Source organism: Balaenoptera musculus, chromosome 4, assembly GCF_009873245.2.
Source record: "Balaenoptera musculus isolate JJ_BM4_2016_0621 chromosome 4, mBalMus1.pri.v3, whole genome shotgun sequence".
Lineage (NCBI taxonomy): Eukaryota > Metazoa > Chordata > Mammalia > Artiodactyla > Balaenopteridae > Balaenoptera > Balaenoptera musculus.
In genome coordinates, this window is record NC_045788.1 from 44,587,762 (window position 1) to 44,610,606 (window position 22,845).

The following is a 22,845-nucleotide window of genomic DNA, read 5'->3' on the forward strand; positions in this document are numbered from 1 at the left end:
TAAAATTTAATATAAAAATTTCTTTTAAGGTTTTCTCATTAACTAATAGTTGAAGCATGTGGCTACTGATTTCAACATTAATTTTTATCAGGAATGGATAAAATTTATTTGGGCTACATAATATTTATTCCTCTAGTTATGAAATATTTGATGAAAGGTAATGTGTCTTATTCACCTCTTTATCAGGGGTACATGTCATATCTTATCACAGGTATTACCCAATACTTGTTATTTTAAAAACACTAAATAAATCATATACACTATGTGACTTGTATTAAGGAAACTTGATTTTGGATTTCTACCAAGGATAATTATAATAAAATTGCAAATTTATTTTTCTATGCCCTTAACACCATTTTTAAACACCCATTTGTTACTAACACATGTTTATACTCCACCAAATTCAGGGACTTTATGCTGTCTTTATTTCTTCCCATTAGAAAGAGTTCTGATTTAAATATCTTTCACTAGAGAGTGTTATATAACATAAATGGATCCATCACCAAAGATTTTTTTTTTTAAATATATATAACATAGAAATATCAACACAAGTTGGTAAGAGTAAATGTAATAAGTTCATATTGATTGTAAACTGCTACATTTGACATTTAGGTACCATTTATTTTGAAATTATAATGTTAATAAAATATTAATACTGTATATGTGGATAGAGTGGAATATTATAGTAAACACATCCATTTATGCTCTCAAACTTGATCCTTTTCCCCAAATTTGTGAGGCATTTAGGGCACTACTTAGTGTTAACTGTATGAACAAAATCTAATTGGCTCAATTCAATTTTCAAGTGGGATCACCAAGGTCACAACATCTCTTAGTTTAGGAACTGGCATTTGCCCAATCCTGGCATAGGAAAATGTGGCTGAGAAAGTAGGGGAAATACCTCCATTTGGTAAAAATCATGGGTGGGGCTGTAGACATGACAGCGTCCTTTGTGTTTCTGCATGGGTAAACTACCAGGGGTTGCAAATTCAGTGTATTTATTAGTTATCTATTGTTGTATAGGAAAATACCACAAACTTAGAGGCTTAAAATAACACAAAGTTATTATCTCAAAGTTTCTGTAGGTCAGGAGTCTGGGCCCAGTTTAGCTGCCGTATTTGCTTATAATAGTATAATAATTAAATATTGCAGACTCTAAAAATAGAGTTACCATATGATCCAACAATCCCACTCCTGGGCATATACCTGGAGAAAACCATAATTTGAAAAGATACATGCACCCCAATGTTCACTGCAGCACTGTTTAAATAGCCAGGACATGGAAGCAACCTAAATGTCCATTGACAGAGGATTGGATAAAGAAGATGTGGTACATATATACAATGGACTATTAAAAAAGAACAAAATAATGCCATTTGCAGCAACTTGGATGGACCTAGAGATTGTCAGACTGAGTGAAATAAGTCACACAGAGAAGGACAAATATTGTATGATATCGCTTATATGTGGAGTCTAAAAACATGGTACAAATGAACTTATCTACAAAACAGAAATAGAGTTACAGATGTAGAAAACAATCTTATGGTTACCGGGGGGAAGCAGGGGAGGGATAAACTGGGAGATTGAGATTGACATATACACACTACTATATATAAAATAGATAACTATTAAGGACCTACTGTATAGCACAGGGAACTCTACTCAATACTCTGTAATGACCTGTATGGGAAAAGAATCTAAAAAAGAGTGGGTATATGCATGTGTATAACTGATCCACTTTGCTGTACAGCAGAAAGTAATGCAACATTGGAAATCAACTACACTCTAATAAAAATTTTTAAAAAATAGATATATATATATAGATATATATATATATATACATATATTTATATATATAGCAGTCCCACAAAGCTACAGTAAAGGTCACCTGGGGCTGTGTTCTTATCTGGAGGCTTGACTGGGAAATAATCTGTTTTCAAGTTCACTCAGGCTTTTGGCAGAATTCATTTCTTTGCAGCTGGAAGATTGAGTGCCCCAGATTCTGGCTGGCTAGAAGTTGGCAGCTAGAGGCTGCCGCTGTTCCTAGAGACTGTTAAAGTTCCTAGTCGTGTTAGCTTTCCCAACATGTCACTGTACTTCATAGTGACAAAGCCTGCAAAGCGTCTCTAGAGCAAGTCCGCCAGCAAGATGGAGATTTATTTAATGTAGCATAACCACAGGAGTGACATCCATCACCTACTTTTGCCAAATTCTATTGATTAGAAGCAAGTCACAGGTCCTGTCCACACACTCGGGAAAGTCCTACACAAAAACATGAACCTCGGTTTGATGGGATCATGACATGGGAGCAGAGGGACCTGAGAGTCTGTCAGCTCTATTCAGTATAGACAGGTTTTATCAGCCACAGATGAAAACAGCAGAAGTAAAAGTTTCTCTCAAGTCACCACTAGCAAATGATGACACTAAGACTTAAAAATAAATCTTTCTTATTCCCAGAATTAAAACCTCAATATTATGAAATATTTATATCTGACTTTTTATTTTTTGGCTCTGTGACTTTTATTCCACTTCTCGGCATCACCAGCCACTTCAACCCTGGCTTCTGTCCCCATACCAGCTTTATCCCTAGCCCCCACTCAGTATTCACCATGGTACCCTGTTGACAGAGGATGTGTTTCAGATGCCTGCACCCCGCACTCGCTTCTGAAATTTAACTTGCAAAGAGGCCAGACATGAGAAATAGGTCCCTAGGATGCAGTCTAGAAAGAGACACCCCAAAGCAAGCAGGAAATAAAATAACTCAATAGAGACTAGAGGAAAATTAACTGAAGGACAGAGAAAAAAATGTCATTAAAATGAAGAAAAATGAAAAAAAAATACTCTCCTCCTTACATTCTGCATGTTATATCTGGAATACTTTAAATTGCAGGCATAGCTATATGTACAAATTGTAGGTGGCCAATGACGACCCTGAAGGCTGCATATTTTAATAATGTAAAAGTGAAGCAGGCAGCTATTTCCTCTCCTTTGGGCAGGTTGACGGAGGTGATCCTGGATGGATGGTGAGCAACGATGTAATATAGAGACTTGGAGGGAAGGGTAAGAAGTCCAGCCGAAGCCCAAAGCTCTCATCAACATGAAGGGACCAGAAACTGAGGTATAGGCTTGAGGTATAAAGCCAGGGACCAGAGAGGCAGGATCAGAGAGACAGCTAAGCAGGAAGACCTTCGGAGTGTCATCCTGGGAAAACACCTAACAACTAGGCTGTATTTGAGGATGATCCCTTGCTACTCAATTAGCTGGATGCCTGTGTCAGGAGGATATCAGACTGTGGCGGACAGAAGGTGTGTATCTTGCAGCATCAGGAAATCCTGAACACCCTTTTCTTTAGTCATCCTCTGTGAGGCTACTCATTCATTCATCAGATACAGCGGGGAATAAAAGAGACAAAAATATCCTCTCTCATAGACTTTATATTCCAGTCAGGGGAATCAAACTCTAACATAATAAACATGCATATTATACAGTGATAGGTGATAAGCCCCATGGAAAACAAGAAACCCGGCAAGGGGTCCAGAAGAGTTAATTATTGGATAGTCTTTACTGAGACAAGGTGACATTTTAAAAACTCTTGAAGGAAGTAAAGGTATGAACAGATAGAGTCTGAAATAGGGTCCTGTGTGTTGTGCCCGAGGAATAGCAAAGAGGAAAGTGCATCTGGAGTGGACTGAACAAAGGGGTAAGTAGTTGTAGATGAGGATAGAAAGGTTATGGGAGTTCTTATCACATAGAACCTTGTAAGCATTTAACAGGATCTGGGTTTTACCCTGAGTGAACAGAGAAGCCATTGGCGAGTTTAGACAGGCACCAGGAAGCCCAGAGGTTTCATTAGTTTGATGTTGCACCTACAAGCAGGCTTCTGTGTCCTCCCCTGTGGCTGATGTTTATCTCTACTCTTTTCTACTTCCAAGTAATAACAATCTTATCAGAATTATAGAAGTCTCCTGACCTTGCATTTGCCCTTAATTCCAGCAGTATGTAGTCACTTGCATTCTTTTAACATGGTTTGCGAAATAATATACAGGGGTTGACAAATACCCTTTTAACCAAACACTACCTAATGGATGTGCTTTATAATTTTATTTATTTTTCATTTTGATGCTTTGATATTGTAATAACATTAAAAAATCTGTCTATGTCTACAAAGAATTCTTTTGACAAATTTGTGAATCACCAAAATTTAATGAGAGTGATCTGCATTACATCAGGTCCAGGACTGAGGCCAGTAAGGCCTACAGTTCATATTCTGATTTCTCATATTTTCCGTATGTCTTTAGACTCTGTTAAACAGGGAATGACCCTCCTTCACGCTTCTGATTTTAATATTCCCTAAACAATTCTTTCCTCTTCCTTCACCCCTTACTTTTACTCTCACAGGTGTAGCCAATTATCTGGTTGCTGGGTAAAAGCCATGGTTATGCATTTTTCTGTTTGACTTAGCTAATCTACCAAAAGATATAAACAACAACGGGGATATTGTTTCTTCTTTCATCTCCATTTCAAACCAGTGTTAAGACTGAGAACAAATGAATGTTTGCTGGTTGGGCTCTCCCAGGCTCGGACTGGGGGTCAGTCCATTTGACTATTATTTAAACTCTATCCACCAAGGTAGTCTTGGAAGGCTGACATTTTGGCCTTTTTTTCTTTTTCTCAATTTGTTAGGGATCTTGAGAGTGGTGAGAGTTACTTCAAATCCTAGATACCCTTCTTAGATTAAAATCCTACATTTGTCTCAAGACTCAACAAATTTGGAACTATTGTAACTAAAAGGAGGGGTATCATTGAGAAGCCATGATTTTCCACTGTTTTCAACTATGTGTTGCAGTTTTCCTTGTAAATCTCATTCTTGGAATGGTAATACGCTGCTACTAGGTGACAATGTTGCCACACATTCTAGACTTTAAGGCTGAGTTCCTTTTGATTGAGCTAGAAGAATTAGGCATATAATTTATGTTTCTGTGTTAACTTGTGCATAGATTTTAAGTCTATAATTAAGTACATTTTGTCCAATGCATACACCCACAAAAGGAAATACCTCAATTGAAATAGGGAACACTTTCATCACCTTAGGAAGTTTCAGATCACTTTCAAGGAGTCTCAAGAGAATGGGGGAGGGACAGAAGTGGGGAAAGACCCAATTTAGAAAATATCAGAATATCCAAGGTTAAGCATGGTTCAAAAAGTATCCTTTCTCACAAATTACATGGCGGGGAGGGGGTGGTAGTCTGTGTCCTACCTCTGCCTTTAGAGTGTTACTTATGAGAGCACGTTGTGCAAGTGAATGTTCTCAGAGTGGAAAAAATGGTAAAAATCCTAGAACATTTAATGAAATAAGCCCCCAGAAACAATATAGCACTTACTTCAGTGTTTCTCAATCAATATCCCCTTGTTGAAGCATTAATCTTAAACACCGCTTCATCCATTTGCTGACTTGGAGGCAGAAATCTTCCCCAGGACCTTTAATCTTATTGGTAGACTAAACTGCTGGACAGATGCAGTTTTGCCGAGTGATCGGGGCATTTCTCCATATTATCAGTTGCCTTTCATGTGTGGCATCATGAGTGAGTAAAGAGCTATCTATGTGAGTCCTCACTGTAGAAGAGCCTCCACCACTCTCGGAACACTTGGAATGTTTGCTTTTTTTCCCCCAGCTTTATTGAGATATAATTGACATACAACATTAAGTTGAAGCTGTACACCATGATTTGATACAAGTATATATTGTGAAATGATTACCACAAAATTAGTTAACACATTCCGTCATCTCACATAATTATCATTTTTGTATATGTATGGTGAGAACAATTAAGATCTATATTCTTAGCAACTTTCAAGTATATAATACAGTATTGTTAACTATAGTTGCCACACTGTACCTTAAATCCCTGGAATTTATTCATTTTAGAATCAGAAGTCTGTAGATTTTGACCAACATCTCCCCATTTTCCCCATCCCCAGCCACCATTCTACTCTCTGTTTCTATGAGTTTGTTTTCTTAGATTCCACATATAAAATGAGATCATATAGTATTTGTCTTTTTCTTGCCTGACTTACATCACTTAGCATAGTGTTGGAATGTTTGCTTTTATCATAAGAAAGGAAATATAAATTCACTCTTGAAAATTAACAAATTACTCACTCTTTCTAGACATTATTTGGATTTTTCCAGCTAAGTATAATTTGATATTTTAATTTTTGCCCACCTAAAATGGCTTAGCAATTTTATTTTTGGAAAAAAAATTGTAAAAATACATTTACAAAAATGCAAATTGCTTTAGTAAAATAGCTGTAAAGATTTTATGTCTTTGGAAAATGAAACAATCAACCAAAACCGAAATAAAACTCAAAAAACAACATGAAAGTAAATAAGATGGCATTTTAAATATTATATTATCAAAAGAAATAGTAAGCAATAAAGGAAGCTTCCTCTAAGTTCTTTAATACAGAGTGCTACACTATGTCTGTGAGATGATGATGATGATGATGATGAAGGTGACAGCAGAACTTAATTGCTCCTAGTGTCAGCCTCTGAGCTAAATGCTTTGCATGTGTCACCTCCTTGCATCTTTAAGAAACAGACATCGTTATTATCGCTCGTTTACAGGTAAGTAAATGGAGACTCAGCTACATTAATGTCTGAGGTGGCCTAACTGCAAAGTGGCAAACCTAGGGGTCAAAATTAAACTGTATGACTCTGAAGACCTTGAACTCAACTCCCATGGCAATGTTTCTCCAAGTATGAGCTATGAACCGTTTACATCAGTGTCAGTGGAAAATTCAGGGTCTTTGGCCTCACACAAAACCTTCTATGTTTATGTCCAACACTAATAATTAAAATTGACCAAGCTCACAGTAATTCTTAAAACACAGTTTCAGTGCATGTCCTCTCCTAACAGCCAACATATCTGCAAAGACAAAGGATGAATACAAAAAGCCATTTTGGGTATAAAATCACTTCTTGGAATAAGGTAGAGACAATTTTTGTCTACTTTCATTGTCTATGAGAATTGCTTAAATATCATGACATCAAAAAAGAATGATTTGCTTTTACTGAATAGGAAATTATTTTTAATGTATTACAGTTGAATGTTTCTCAACTATTTGGCTGTCCCTCCACACACCTAAGTAATCAAATGTGCTCCTGTTACTAAGAGTGGTGACTAAAGCAGTGTTTGAAAAGGGGGAAGGAATAGGGTGTGTGTGAAAAAAAAAAAACAACACTGTTGATGGGAAAGTAGTTAATTACAATGATCTCCTTAGATCATTCTGATATAACCTCTAGTTTTTATTTTTTGTTGAATATGGTTGACATACAATATTGGCTTAAGGTGTACAACACGGTGGTTTGACATTTATATACATTAGGAAACAATCACCACAATGAGTCTGGCAATCATCTGTCACATAAAAGCTATTACAATATTGTTGACTATATGTTTAATACTGTATGTTACATCCTCATGACTTATTTATTTTATGACTGGAAGGTATAACCCCTAATTTTAGTTGAGAATCCTTGATGTCATTTTTGTCAACCACTTCTACATCTAATTTCAGTAATGTGCTATTTTGAATCTTGGTGAAAAAAAATCACAGAACATATCACTGACAATATTCATAAAAATATTTGTAGATCAAACATCACATGTTATAGTAACTGAACCACAAAACTTTCAGAAACTAGCCAAAAGGAGTTTTCACTTTATCTTGTTTCATTAAAGGGGGATCAAAAAATTACTTGCTATTCAATGACGGGAAACGTGTATTCTTTCAACAAGACATTCTGGTTAATATATTTTATTGTGTAGTGAATATTTATAAGAAAAAGAAGTTTATAATATATTATCCATGCTGACATAACATATTCTTTTTGATATGAATATAGAATTTACAGAAAATGGTTCAATTATTTCACAGACTATTTATATTCCATCGCTGTAAGTTCTAAATATTTTGATGCTGAAAAATCAATGATCAGATCTAGTTTAGACTGACAGATATCCCCAAATTAAGATGCCAGATATTTGAGTTATTCATTCTGAATAAAACCACAATGCCAAATGTTACTACTGAGTGTAAAGGAAATTGTCATATCAATTAAGATGAAATCAGTAATGATCCATATGTTAAAAAAACATAATTGTGAAGGAAGGCTGAGCCATTACTTAGCAACTTGAGTTTTATATGTTCATAAATACATCATTGATGTAGTAACTCTTTTCCTCTTTTTGAATCTATAGAAAATAGTGATCTAAAAGATATAAAAAACACTATTTTTGTCACCAAATTTCAAGCATATTTTGAATTTAAAAAAAGAAAATTTATTGCAAATGGAGACACTCTACACGTCTCCATAATCATAGCTCTACATCTCCACAGGGGTGCAAGACTGTCACAATAGAGTGTCGGAAACCATCAATTCCTTTGTAATTTTTATACAATTTATCGCCTCTTGAAATTTTGCCTGTATTGCAGCTCTCTGTGAGCATCTTTTATCAACCATATAGAACTATAAGCTCTTTGAAGGTAGAGTCATAGTATTCATCTTTGTTTCCACACTTGTAGCCTAGAGACTTGACAGTGGTAGACTCTGAGTAAAAAATTGTACTTTTCTGTGTCTGCTCTTCTCATGAATGACCTGAGCAGAGAGGTTATGAAAACAGGTATTCCTGTTTTCCCATGATATAAACCATGGGAGAGCCAGGACCTGTGGTTTCTACAAGGCTTTATCACAGAACTAGGTTATTATTGTTGTCAGAAACATTTATCTCAACAACAGAAAAAAATTTTTAAGTGTTTTATCATGTGGATATAACTGCATTAAGATTTTCCAAGTTTCTTCTCTCCAATACTTTGTGAGGATTATTTAACATAATTATTAATCACCTACTACATACAAGGCACTGAAGAAACAGAAGAGGAAAATATAAGCATGTCCCCGGCAGCACTCACAGACCTTACTGAGCGAACATCTCAGAACTAAAGCAATCAGGATTCAGCCTTAGGTTACCAAGTGAGGAAGGGAGCATTGTAATTTAGGGTAAAGGGAGAAAGAGGTGGAGTCAGGAATGTTGGACATCATTCTGTGTGCCCCATCAGGGCAGTGCTAGAATTAGGCTATAGCACAGAGTTCTAAGTTCATTGTGTGAAATTATGTTGCCAACATAAGACTGTGGGTCATGCATTTTGATATGAAGTCAGCTCTCCTTCTTGAACATTTTCAAACAAAGCCTGAATGGGCTTTTTTAAAATTAAGGAGCTTGTAGTGGAGATTTTATGATAAAGTACTAATGTTGATGTTGGGGGTACGTGGAATGGGAAGGGAGAGGAAGCTGAAGTAGTAAACTTTCTGACATCTCACCTGGCCATACTTCTGTGTCTGGAATCAGGTTACCAAGCCAAAGTCAGGAAATCTGGGGATGATTCAAATCTCTAAACCTAGGTCAGAAACAAAGGACATAGACTTACAAAGATGGACGCACTAAATAACCAAAATTAACTAAATACCTTCAAATATTATTAATTTAACTTTATTAGTTCATTTATCAAACCCAAATAAAACTATTACCTTATATATTAGTGATCTCAAATTATACTTCTATCTATGGAAATAATTGATAACACACAAATAATATCTTCTTATATAAATTGAAAATTGTGAATCAACTTATATCTTACATTTCTGTTAGCATTAATATTTTGAATTATTAAACCCCCAAACTAGACCTTTTAGTCAAATAACATTTTCTTTCTTTTACCAAAAAAGAGCTGCCAAGGAAACTAATTTTTAATTCCAAACTACAGAATATTTTTGCATTTAACCACTCTACTAAACAATACAGAGTGTGATCCTTAACAGTTGTTCAAAAATGTGAACCTAAGACACTTATATAACAAATTATAATATACAAATAAATTTTATTAACTTTTAGCTACAAAGATGGAAATATAGTTTGATATAATTTAGAAATATGTTTATTGAATGCTGAAACAACAAAGAAAAATTCTGTTTGAACATAATGTTTCCAGAGAAAAAAGCAGGGATTATTTCTTTTATTAAAAGAAACTGAAGTGAGATAATTTTCTAGTGCTGGTCCTTAGGTAAGCACTCACCTCATTCGTACCAGTAGTTTTCTGTATCATTTATCATATACGTTCTTTTTGAATACAAGAAAAGAGAGACGTACTAAGGAACTGTTAAGTAAAATAGTAAAATAATCACTGTTAAAGTTTCCCATACACCTTAACTATAATTTATCTTTTATTGCTCCCATTTACGCAGTCAACACTTTAATACTTTCTGCCTTTTACTGCAATAAACTGTCCTCATATGCCTCCCTTTTCTGTCAAGATTAGCATCTAAGTATAACAATTGATATAGCATATAAAAGTCAGACTTGAGAATCTGTCTTATTCCCTCATATTTCCTATATAACTTACTTTGGGCTCACAAAGATGATATAATTGTTAACACTAATTGAATGAATTCCCAATAGTTGGCTAGTGTGGGGACGAGTGTAAGAGATAAAGAAAATAATATTCTCTTGCGTTGAATAATGTCATTATCTGAAATGATCCTCAATTGTCAAAGAATTAAGAATAAAATGGTTACCAATAAAAAGAAATTGAATATAATTTTCTCTTTACTCAGAAACAGAACCTTAGAATGAACGATACAGAACCTCCTGATTCTTTTAATCTTGGATTAATCAGCAGAGTTACATTAGGGAAAAGTCACTGTGACTCCAGTGGTGAATTGGGCAATTTTACCAATAAAGATTTAGTCATGCTTTGGGCTATTTTAAAGTATTTGTATTGTAGATGTATTTATCCATCGCAAGTTACACCAGTATACACCGAAAAGGCTAGAGTGAAGAAAATGTATTCAAGATTTTAGTCACATTCAAAAAGGCCACTTTAAAATTAGGATGATAGAATCAGCCTGCATTAGTTATCTACTTTCCAAATGACTGGTATGGCTGTTTTCCTAAATCTGGATGTTGAGTACAAAATTATCTTCTATAGTAAAGTGGTAGACTCTAGATATATGAAATCAAAGCAGAAGTATGCTGAGTCATCTTAAAAGGGATAGTTATGTCAAGGTCTGGTTGACCAGATTAAGCTCCTTTAAAGAATGCAGGGGAAGGTGGTTACTAAAGGAAGAACAGAATATCAGCAAAGCAAATTAATTAATAAATACACATATTCTATATACCAAGGGCTGTGCTCATTTCTGAGAATATAGCAGTAAATCCTAATTTCTAACCTTTCATGTTCATAAAATTGAACGAATAAACAAATAAACATATAGTAAACAAAGGTATTCATAAAATAAGCATATACTTATAAATATAATATACATAATATATAATCTTATATCCCTGTATGTATGTATGTATGTACGTAGATCCCAGAAGCAAAGTGGGTGAGAGTAACGGAAAACAGCGTTCTACTTTAGACTGGGATGTCAGAAAACATAGCTCTTGGGAGTTAATATTCATGCTAATGTTTGAAGGGTGAGCAAAACTTGGCCAAAGGAAGTGGGGAGTATTTCAGGGAAATAGAACAGCAAGGGCAAAAGCCCTGAAGTGAGATAGAGATTTACCTGTTGGAAAAAAAGGAAAGTAGGTCAATGTAACTGGAACCTAATAAGGGAGAGACCAGTAAAAGACAATGTTGTGATTTTTGTGAAGGCTGATGGGTTTTTCCCATCCATCTCACACTTCTGCTGTCCTCATGTTGGTTTCATTTTCAGACAGCTTTCTCCACTTTGTGGCAAACATTAGCAGCTCCAGTCTTTAGGGCTCAGAAAGTCAGAGACATTCCTGTCTTCACAAATCTGCTTCTTTTGTGGTCTTTCCCACCTAATTTAAAGGGGATTCCATCCTTCCAATTATTTGAAGGCAAAAATGGTGTCATCTTTGACTCTCCTCTTACATGCCAAATATAAGCTGTAAGGATTTCTTGTAGGAAACACCTTCAAAATAGTTCCAGTGTCTGCTCAATTTTATCACGTGTCCCTACTACCATCATCTTTCACTTGGATCACTGAAAGAGCTGTCTCCGTGATCTTTCTATTTCACACTTGCTCTACTTCAGTTGACTTTTTTTTTTTTTTTTTTTTTGGCTGCGTTGGGTCTTCGTTTCCGCACGTGGGATTTCTCTAGTTGCCGTGAGCGGGGCTACTCTTCGTTGTGGTGTGCGGGCTTCTCCTTGCGGTGGCTTCTCTTGTTGCGGAGCATGGGTTCTAGGCACACAGGCTTCAGTAGTTGTGACATGCGGGCTCAGTAGTTGTGGCTCATTGGCTCTAGAGCGCAGGCTCAGTAGTTGTGGCACACGGGCTTAGTTGCTCCGTGGCATGTGGGATCTTCCCGGACCAGGGCTCGAACCCGTGTCCCCTGCATTGGCAGGCAGATTCTCAACCACTGTGCCCCCAGGGAAGTCCCTCAGTCTACTTTTAAGGCAGCAGCCACTCCTCTGACCTCATCTCTACCTCATCTATTATCTTTTCTCTTTGCTCACACAGCTCCAATCACATTAAAAAACCATAATTGTACATACATCTTTCCAGGCTTTAGTTTACTGGATCTACCGCAGGAAATTAAAGAATTTTATGACAACATACATGTAAATGTTTACTATCATGATTCCTAATAAATTCTAATATTAGCAGCTATTAATATTATTATTGATGATTATAAAATTGATTAGTCAATACAGACAAAACATGCTATTTATAAAGACTTTTACTTCTATTGTTCTATTTCTAGTTGTCTCCATAAGCTAATACAATACCATTAGAATTTAAACAATGCATTTTTTGTAAGGTACCTAGTTTAAAAAGTTATTAATTTTGTATTAATTTGGAGTAAATCTGGACAAAGTAGACAAATGACACCATTGAAATTCAATATTTAGACTTTAGGTGGCTGAAAAGTTACTAAAATAGCACCCCTTAAGGAAAAGTGCACAATAAGCTATAAGCACAGAGACTTGACATAGTGTGTGATGCCTATATGCTTATGGAGTGAGTGACCAGTGAACATGGGACTCGACAAACACTGCAGCTGAAGGGAGTAACCAAGAGGATGTTACAAAAAATTTATGGTTCTTCTTTATTACTTATTTGCAATTTCTCGCTTTGAGTACCTTATCCTTGTATCGGGTATCTGAAAAAGGTAAAAAAGGGACTTGGAGAAAACAACTTGCTCCAGAGTGACTCTCCATGTCTTATTTTCAAACTGTTTTTTGCTCTCTAATTTTCCTTTTTATGGTATACTTATTGCTTAAATGATAGATAGAAGGAAGTTCATGATAGGAACCAATTTCATTAAAAAACAAAAATAACGTTCTGTGTGCAGTAGTGAGAACACTACAGATTTCATTTCCTGCACTGCTTACCCCCTACTTGAAATATATATTATGTAAATTAGTGCCTCATCCATTTCACTTTAAAGCTGGTGAAATATTTCCAGTCTCTATACATTACATTAAAAAAAAAGGAGTCATCTAATATACTCTATATTCCAATTAACTAATTATTTATGAAATGACAGCATAATGACTAAAAAAAGGAAATGTGCATAACAAGGCAACTAAACCCCTTTCAGGAAGAATCTCCTGCCAAGAAAGTATTGAACTATATGTATAATATTATAAAATATGTTTTTCAGTACTGGTATTTGAGTTCTACAAGAGGAAAGACACATTCTTGATAAACAATAATAGGAAAACATAATTATTTAAGACTCTCCATAATAAGACATTCATAATCTGAGTTCTTTGTGTGAAATAATGCTCCTTTTCTGGCAAAAATGTGATTTGGTAGATGAAAATCTACATTTTGTTATATGTGAATATAAAATATGTCAATTGTAAAGCAGGCTATTTTTCTCCAGTGTGTTTCATAAAATTTACCATGACAGAAGTACAAATCTTAGTTTATCCTGGAATCTGTTTCTCTTTTATTAATAAAACTTATATTTAAACATATAAATTAAACTAGAATTGAATGCTATATTCTTTGTCTAGGAAACCATTCTCATTTATTTCCTAGTGAAATTGAAAGTATATAATGGAATTTCATAGAACATGAATATAAAAATATGAAATAAAAATAATGTCAATATTTATATCAATGTTATCATGTTACATGGCTTTCTGTGGTGTTTCAACATGTTGCCATTAATCTAAAAGAAATATGACAATAAGACAAAATGTAAACTTAATTTGGGACAGATTCTTGTATTCTACAGGAAAAGTGCATAAAGTGCATATCTTTTAACAACACGGACACTCTAAAACTAAAATTCTTAGTGAAACATTAACTGACTATATATTTTAACTGGGAAGTCAATGAGAATATACATATTTGTTCAACTTGAAACACTATAAATAAACTATAGAACATCCTGTCATTTATGAATATATATAAATGTCTATATTTTCATATATAATAAGAAATTTATTTATTAAATTTTATTTTAAGAAGGACCTCATTAAAAACAGTGAGAAAATAATGTTTTTCCCTGCCTGGCATTGCCACAATATTTATTGCTGTTACAGTAAATTATTAGGTCAAGAATGAATTCTCCAGTGGACAGTAGCCATGTTGGGCATTTCAGAACATGAGAAGTTTTTATTGCATCCAAAAGAAAGCTCTGGGGTCATACAATAACAGCATAACTATGAATATTTTTTATGAAGGCCATAGAAACCAATGCCACTTAAATATGTGTGTTTTCATTCCACGAATATATATTTTTAAGTTTTGCTTAATCCTAACCTCCACTTACCAAAACCACCCTCCTTAAAAGGAATGGATAATTACAAACATCCAAAAAATTGTTCAGCTACACAATTATTCCTTTTCAGTCTGTACTAAAGTCTTTCCTTCATTGGTTCTATCCCAGTCACATTTAAACATGCTTTAACTGCTTCCACATTTAAGTATAAAACAAACAATCAAACATTTGAATGCATACTCACATGCATGAATCCAATCCAAAGTCTCAATTACCATCTCTAAACTGATAATTCCTTAATCTTATCCTCTATGTGCTTAATGGACAGCTCATGAACTGCAAACTTAGAATGTTGATATATCAGTTTTTCTCACAAATTTTTCCCTTCTCCAGGTTTATCTATCTCATGAAATAACCTGCAATTACTCAACCTTGGAAATATCTTTGATTTGTTTTTATTCTGTTCCCCACTACAATTGTTAATCATCAAATTCACTTGATTAATTCTACCTATTCAAGATGTCTTAAAAGATATACTGATATCTCAGCATCCTGCCACTAGCATGGGTTACATCTTTGTCCTGACCACTGCAGTTATCTCCTGTTGGTTTCCCTGCATCCACTTGCCCTGCTCCAAATCATTATTTTCAGATAAAAATCCAACTGTGTCAGTTCTGCTTAAATTTTTCTAATGAATTCCCATTGATCTTGTTATAGAATCTGAAACATTTAATAGAGCTTAAAAGGATCTCCACATGAAGCCTTAACTTCCCAGACACATTTTACCATACCCTGCACCCAGATATTCTAGACTTTATAGTGCCTCAAATACGCCATATTCTAATTCTAGTCCAGTGCTTTACATATGCCACATTCTCTGTTTAGATTGAGCTGACCCATTCAATTCTGTAGTTTCACTTCAGTAATCTACTTTCCCTTATAACCTGAGCATAATGTCATTTTATCAGAAAATCTTCCCTAATGCCATAGACTAGGTTAAAGTACCCCAGTATATGCTCTTTTATCACAATGTTCCTCTATGTACATCACACATGCACTTATTCTGTCTAGATAATCTACTCCATGAGGACTGCCACCTTCTCTATCTTATTCTAGCTGCATTTCAGTGCTTAGGATAAGTTTTAATCAATGCATGTTTGATAGAATTGAATATACAGTTAGTCATAAAACCTAAACACATAGTTATCATTTATGTTTTGTTTTGTTTTTTACAGATCAAGTTTCTTCAGTGGTGTACTAAAGGCACATGATTATTTAATGAAATAACAATCATTAAACAAATCATCTGAGGAAACCCAGGGATTGAAGGGAATTAGTGTTAATGCACTGTGTTTATAACAATTTTGCATAGTGCATTGTATTGTGCATAGATAATGAGATAACACATTGAATACGTCATGTACTGTCATTGGCCACATCATGTAATAGTGATCAATATTTTGTTATCTATGTTGACTTATGCTTTCAGACTGTGGTCATGCAGTAGAATAGACATTCTGAGCTGAAAATTGTACACTTGCTTATAGTCTTCACCTGAACAAACACTGGTTCACTGCTTTTTTTCACCCTAATAAACTTTCAGGACTAAGCACTGGGAAGAGTGATCTCCTTGGACAAATAGGTCAGTGAGGCATAAAGACAGAAAGGTAAGGATTTGACAAATTGCTTCTTGAATAAAAGAGGAGCACAAGAGGGAGTTCTGGCTTCCAGGTATCATCCAAGAAAAAGTATTAAGAAGTATATGGAAAGGAATGCCTTCCTAGAGATCACACTTACGTTTCCTCTTTTTATTTCCTGAGCCATACTGAGAAGGAATTTTTCTTTTAGACAGGGGTTCATTTGAAGTATTTATTAAATGTAAGGGGTTTTGGGTTTTTTGTTTGTTTGTTTGTTTTGTTTGCTTGTAACTTGTACTTCATCCTCAAGTTTATAACAAAGGAAGAAAAGGAAAGAGTAGTCAGTCATTTTGGAGACTGAATGAGCCACAGTAATTTCTCTTCCCAAGATACCAACAGTCAGTGTAGAAAAAACAATTATAATTACGACTGAAAGCTTAGTTTAAGCAGTGAGAAGGGAAGTATTGGCACTGTTCTATAATCCCTTGAGAGTGTTTTGCTTTGGCATTTGGTTCCAGTATAAATAATGCTTTCATCCTTTAATGGCAACGCTAGCCATTGTTATCTGGCATAAATGCAAATATCTATAATATTAAAGATACTTGGGTTTTGGAGGGTGTCTCAAAGGCGAGTTGCAAATGTCAGAGATGTCCTGGACCTGCATTTCTCCCGGGTCCCGCCTGAGTAAGCATCTACTAAATTTGCTCCAGAGATCCCAATCCCCTGGAGTTGGGAAGGCCAAAATGGTAGAAATGACGCACATAGAAACACCAGGGAACCTAGTGATAATGAGGAGTGGGTGAGGTAGCCGTATGTTCAAATTATTTTATGAAAAACGTTCTCCATGACAGCAATTGATTGGATCATTCTTATGAAGCTCAAATACTGAAGCCTAACCTCACTTCGGATCCACGGTGGCTCTGAGAAGAGTCAGTTCCTGCTGTTATTATGTCCAGACAAAGGGCTCATGCAGAGAATGCTACACATGACGAGGACCTGCTCCAGCTTTTAAGAAATACTGTCCAAGGACTTCAGGCAGCCCACGGATATTGAATCACTGAGCTCATTCTCATCTACATTCTATGGATAGAGCATGTCAGAAAGTAAAAAAGGTAACAAAGGAAAATGACAGTATCCCTGCTCCTCACCTAGGTTTCTACCAAATGACCATCCCCAAAGTCCCCAATTCAGAGAATTTTATTCCCAAAATAACCTGAGAGGGAGAGGTCACAGAAGGCTTTGTCATTTCTTAGATTATGCTCAGAGCATAAAATAAGGCCACAAGGTGTTTGACCCTTTGGAGAAATATTGTGCTTTTTGAAATCAATAATTTGTGAGAACACAGAAAACATGCTGATATACTGTATATTCCCTAAGCTCCACAGCCCTGGGCCTTCTCATCATGGAAATGCATTAAAAAAAAAGTAAAAAAATATACATATGGCTGTGATAGACCATGGTAGTCTGAATAGACTCATTAGTAATAAATTGTCAAAATATTTCCTGAATTCAGAATGCCCTGGGGTGTTTATGAGGAAGCTGCTGGGTTTTATCACAGGATTTGAAGAGCAGATATAATTAAAAACGTATGGTTAATGAGAATTTTAAAAATACCTTTGTTTTCTCAAATGGTTTTATTACTTTGGCAGTATGCTCAAAGGCAGTGAGTGCTTCCCAATCTTTTTCATGGCGTGATATACATAGAAAATAACAACATTGGTGTGGAAACACAAGAGTAATTGGGAAGAATGCTTCAGGGCAAGAAGGTTGCCGGGCCAGGTGACTCCAAAAGCCACAGGCCCACCACGCAACCATGATGAGAATGAATTCAGCAGCACTTAAAAAAACCCAACACTTTATTAAGGGAAGATTGACATACAAAAAGCTGAACATATTAAATGCTTAATGAGTTTGGCGATAAGTATATACCCATGAAACCATCACTATAATCAAGGTCATAAACATATCTATTACCTCGAACAATTTCCTCTTGCTATCTTTATTTTTTTCTTTAATTAAAAAAAATAATCAATGTCATGTCAGTTTCTGTTCATTTCAGTTTCAACAGGACACTGTAAATCAACTATACTTAATTAAAATTTTTTTTTCTTTTGTGGTAAGAGTGATTAACACAAGCTAGACTTGTAGCAAATTTTTGAAGTACAGGATACAGTATCATTAACTATAGGCCCTGTGTTGTACAGTAGATCTCTGGAACTTATTATCTTGCGTAACTGAAACTTTGCACCCTTTGACTGACACCTTCCTATTTTTGCCTCCCCACAGCCCCTGACAAACACTACTCTATGCTCTGGTTCTATGAGTTTGACTATTTTAGGTTCCCCATAAAAGTGTAATCATGCAGTATTTGTCCTGTGTCTGGTTTATTTCACTTAGCATAATGTCCTCCAGCGCTTCTTAACCCTTCACTGTACATGAGCCTGCAATGGCACACTGATTGGAGAGCTCCATCCTCAGGTATTATTTTGAGAGAAAAGCTCATTGGGGACATAATTTAACTGGAAGTCTAGTTCATGCAGGTTTACAAATTTATTAGTGTATATTAGCTTATAATGCTCTCTGTTGGGATATGCCTAGGGAGAGCATGACTTCAGCTCAAAAACTGTGATGGATCCCAAAGGCACTGAGCACCAGCTACCTTCACACCTTACTGAAAGTTTCTTCTTGAAGAGAGATCTGAGTGGCATATTTCCATAATTGCAACAGTCTACCACTTGTGCTGAGGACATCCATTTCTCCATTGTTAAGAAAGCAGCACATCTATTGTTCATTCTCAGGAGCTTCTTTCTCCTGAAGGGAAATTTAGAAGAAGAAGTTTGGGGTTTCACAAAACAGCCCAGGGCCATGACTTGTGTTAATCCTTTCCCTCCACTGCTGTTCATTCTACACCTCCCTCACCCTTATTGATCTCACCTTTATGATCTTGGTGGTTTGGCTGTTGGCTTGACTCAAACCCTCATTCCTGAGAAATCTGAGCCCCTGGCATCCACATGCTTCTCAAGCCAGGGTTGCTGCATTTATCCATTTACAGTTATAGCTGGGCAAGGAGAACCCTAATGAATTATTTAAGTTTTCCACATACTTTTCCTGCCCCAGTGGTGTAACAGCAGGTATATGTCTTCTTTTGCTGACCAGTTTCAATTGTCTGTCTGTATGGGGACTCCTCTAGTATTGATCTTTGTGCCAGGTCTTCTCTTTGGACCAGCCAACACTTTCTCAGAGCTACATCACAGTCAGAGGTTTTTTCTACCCCATCTTCCCTTTTTCTCCATCTCTCTCACAGGTATCAGATCTGCATCATGGTCTGAATGCTTTCTTATCCTACTCCTGTTCCCTTCTCCCTTTATCTTTCACAGTCATTACCCCTAATAAATATTTTGCACTATTAACTCTGTCTTGTTCACTTCTCAGAGGACACAGATACAATGAGCAAGTGTGGGAAGGGAAACAGAATAAGTCAGGCTGAAAAGTTCAGCATCCTCTCCAAAGGAATGAAGTTGAACTAGAATAAATCTAAAGGAGATAAGAGGGGCTAGTTTACCAGAATTTGCAGTACCTAATAGGTAGTCCGTAGAACCTTACACAACGATTTTAGAAATCATTAAAGAAAAAAACTTTAAAGCAAACTCAAAGTTGGGTCTTTAATCCAAAATTGAAGAGGCTTTCATGTGTGAATGCTTCCTAATATTGCATTGTCGACATTCATCCTCCTGGGTCTAGAAGAGATTATCATTTGATTATTAATTATGTTAAATTAAGTATTAATAGTACTTATGAACAATTATCACTTATTATCTTCTATGGTTGGTACTTGGTTCAGTGACTAAGAACTTGAGCTGCTATTGTCCGGTAAAAATTTATACCTGGTGGTACATGCTGAACTTGAGCAGGGGAGAAGTGGACACCCCATCACAAATATACTGCAGGTAATAGATATGAGTCTCATTCTCTGTTTACCTCATTGTGGGTGCTAATTTTGTGGGTAGTACTTGCTGGCTTTTGGGAATTCAGAGATAAAAGTCACAGTGCTTTCCATAGAAAAGGTGACATATAGATTCAATTGTATTATATTATGATAAATGTTATAGTAAATGTAATCATGTGATTTTATGAGCTAATATAGGGAGTTCCCTAACTTAGGCTGTCATAGAGGAAGTGAGAAGGCAAGAAAATATTTCCATGCTTTGAAGCAAGCATGAGCAAGCTAACAAGCAAGCATGAAGCAAGCTAACAAGAAGAATGAGGATAGCATGTTTGGAGAAGTGAAAATCCTTCCATATTGTTCAAGAATGGGATAAGTGTGGAATATTTAGACATGTGTCTGGGGCAAAAAACTAAGGCCCAAATGAAGTTAAGTAATGGAGTAAGATTTTCTTTTAGCAGTAAAGTGAAATAATATTTTCAAAATATCATTTGTCAGTAGTATAAAATAAATATCGATTTTCTAATATTATTTTTATTATATCTTTCTTCACTGTTTGCAGTCAAGTGTTTGGCAGTTAAAAAATTTGAATATTGCTATCATTACCTTTTTATCATTTTCTCTAAGTCCTTTCCTTCTTTCTGGTATATAACTTTTCCTCTATTTATCTATTAGTCTTTGCCTAATCTTTTCTTTGATGCTAAAGAATGTTGAAAAATCATTCATTTCTAAGTACATCTTCATTCATTTGACTATAGCAACATCTCAGAATTACTTTTATTTCAACTTTAAAAGATAAATCTCAGTTGTGTTTAATAAATATATATTCTAGATTTATTTTTAATACTGATAGTTTTTTCTTTATTCCTTAGAAAGATGCCAGCTAAATTCTCTGTTATGAGTCAGAAAGTTATTCAAGCCTACTATATTTCATAGTAAATAAAATTAAAATAATTAGACTTCCTCAAGAGCAGAGATAACCCTCAACATATATTGATAGGGACAGAGTAAAGGGACAAAGTAGGTGATTAAATAGTTAATCCCACTAGGGGATTGTAAGTAGAAAAAAATATGGGAGACCACTGTAAGTTAATGATTACTCAAGAAAGCAGTTTTACTTAACCACAAAACCAAGCAGGCTTGCCTAGCAACAAAACCATGCGACAGAAGCACGAGACATGTCCCCAAACAGTAAAACAATGGTGGCATGAGACCCACATCCTGCCCAGTGAGCTCAGTAAGTCAATGATCCCTAGGACATACTCTCTGCACACATAAAAAAAATAATGTATGGAAAGGTGCTCATTGTACAGAGACCTGTAATAAGTTTTACAATCCTGGCTTGACCATGTAGGGACAAAAAAACTCCCCTGCCCAACCTGGAGGAGGAGCTGTTGATGAAAGCATAACGTCTACTCAAGAATGAAGAAGAAAGTGATCTTTTCCCCCTCCTCACTTTTCCTTTGATTATAAGACTGTAGCCCACTAAATTCTCGGGCGCGGCACTCTCTCGCCCACACTCCTGTAAGTCTCACAAGCATCCTATTCCTATAAATCGTCTCTTATCCATCACTTTACCTCTTGCTGAATTCATTCTGCACTGAGACATAAAGGATTGGACTCCTCGGAGCCCCCCTAAATGAAACCTATTGGTTTCACATGTGACTATATATATATATATATATATATATATATATATATATATATATATATATATATATACACACACACATATATGGAATTTTTAAGAAATCTGTAGTACTTAATGCATAATTGGTCATAGATACTTTTGAGTAACTAATAAAAGTGACATTTTCTCCCCAGAAAAATGAACATAATTTTATCAGATATTTTTTATAAAATTTATTGTATCGAAACTTTATTTTCCTCACATGGATAGAATAGGAAAATAATCGTTACAAAGAGTTACGTCTCTCTCAGTTGTATCTTTTGCATACAAACAAATTCCACTTTCAGAGAAGTAAATATATTTTTTTAAATGTCTTAATAAAACCAAATTCTATTTCTGCACAAAAGTGTATTTCAAGAGAAAAACAGCTATAGTTTGATTTGCATAAGAAATTGAAATTTCAAGCGGTCTTTTACATGGCAAGTTCCAAGTGATGTTTTATATCCAGTTGATTTTGATTTTTCACTTTTATAAGTAATGCAATCTCTTGCTCAATGTTACTCACAGTATCAGAATCAGTATCAGAACTCCTACAATTTGTTTTTCCAGATATCCATAGCCTTGTGTTAAGAATCACTAGATTCTAAGAGAATATTTGTGTCAGAATATATATTGATCTCTTTTTAGTCAAGTTAATGAGATAACATCTGGCTCAGGCTGAATTATGGATTATGTATTGGTAAAAATGAACCTGATTTCAATTCTAAGACAAGTTTAACAAAAGTATGATTCAAAAGAGTACTAACAGTTCCTAGGTCTGTAAGTCTTGGTTTCCATTAAAGGAAACAAGGTTTATGGTTTTTTCACTCC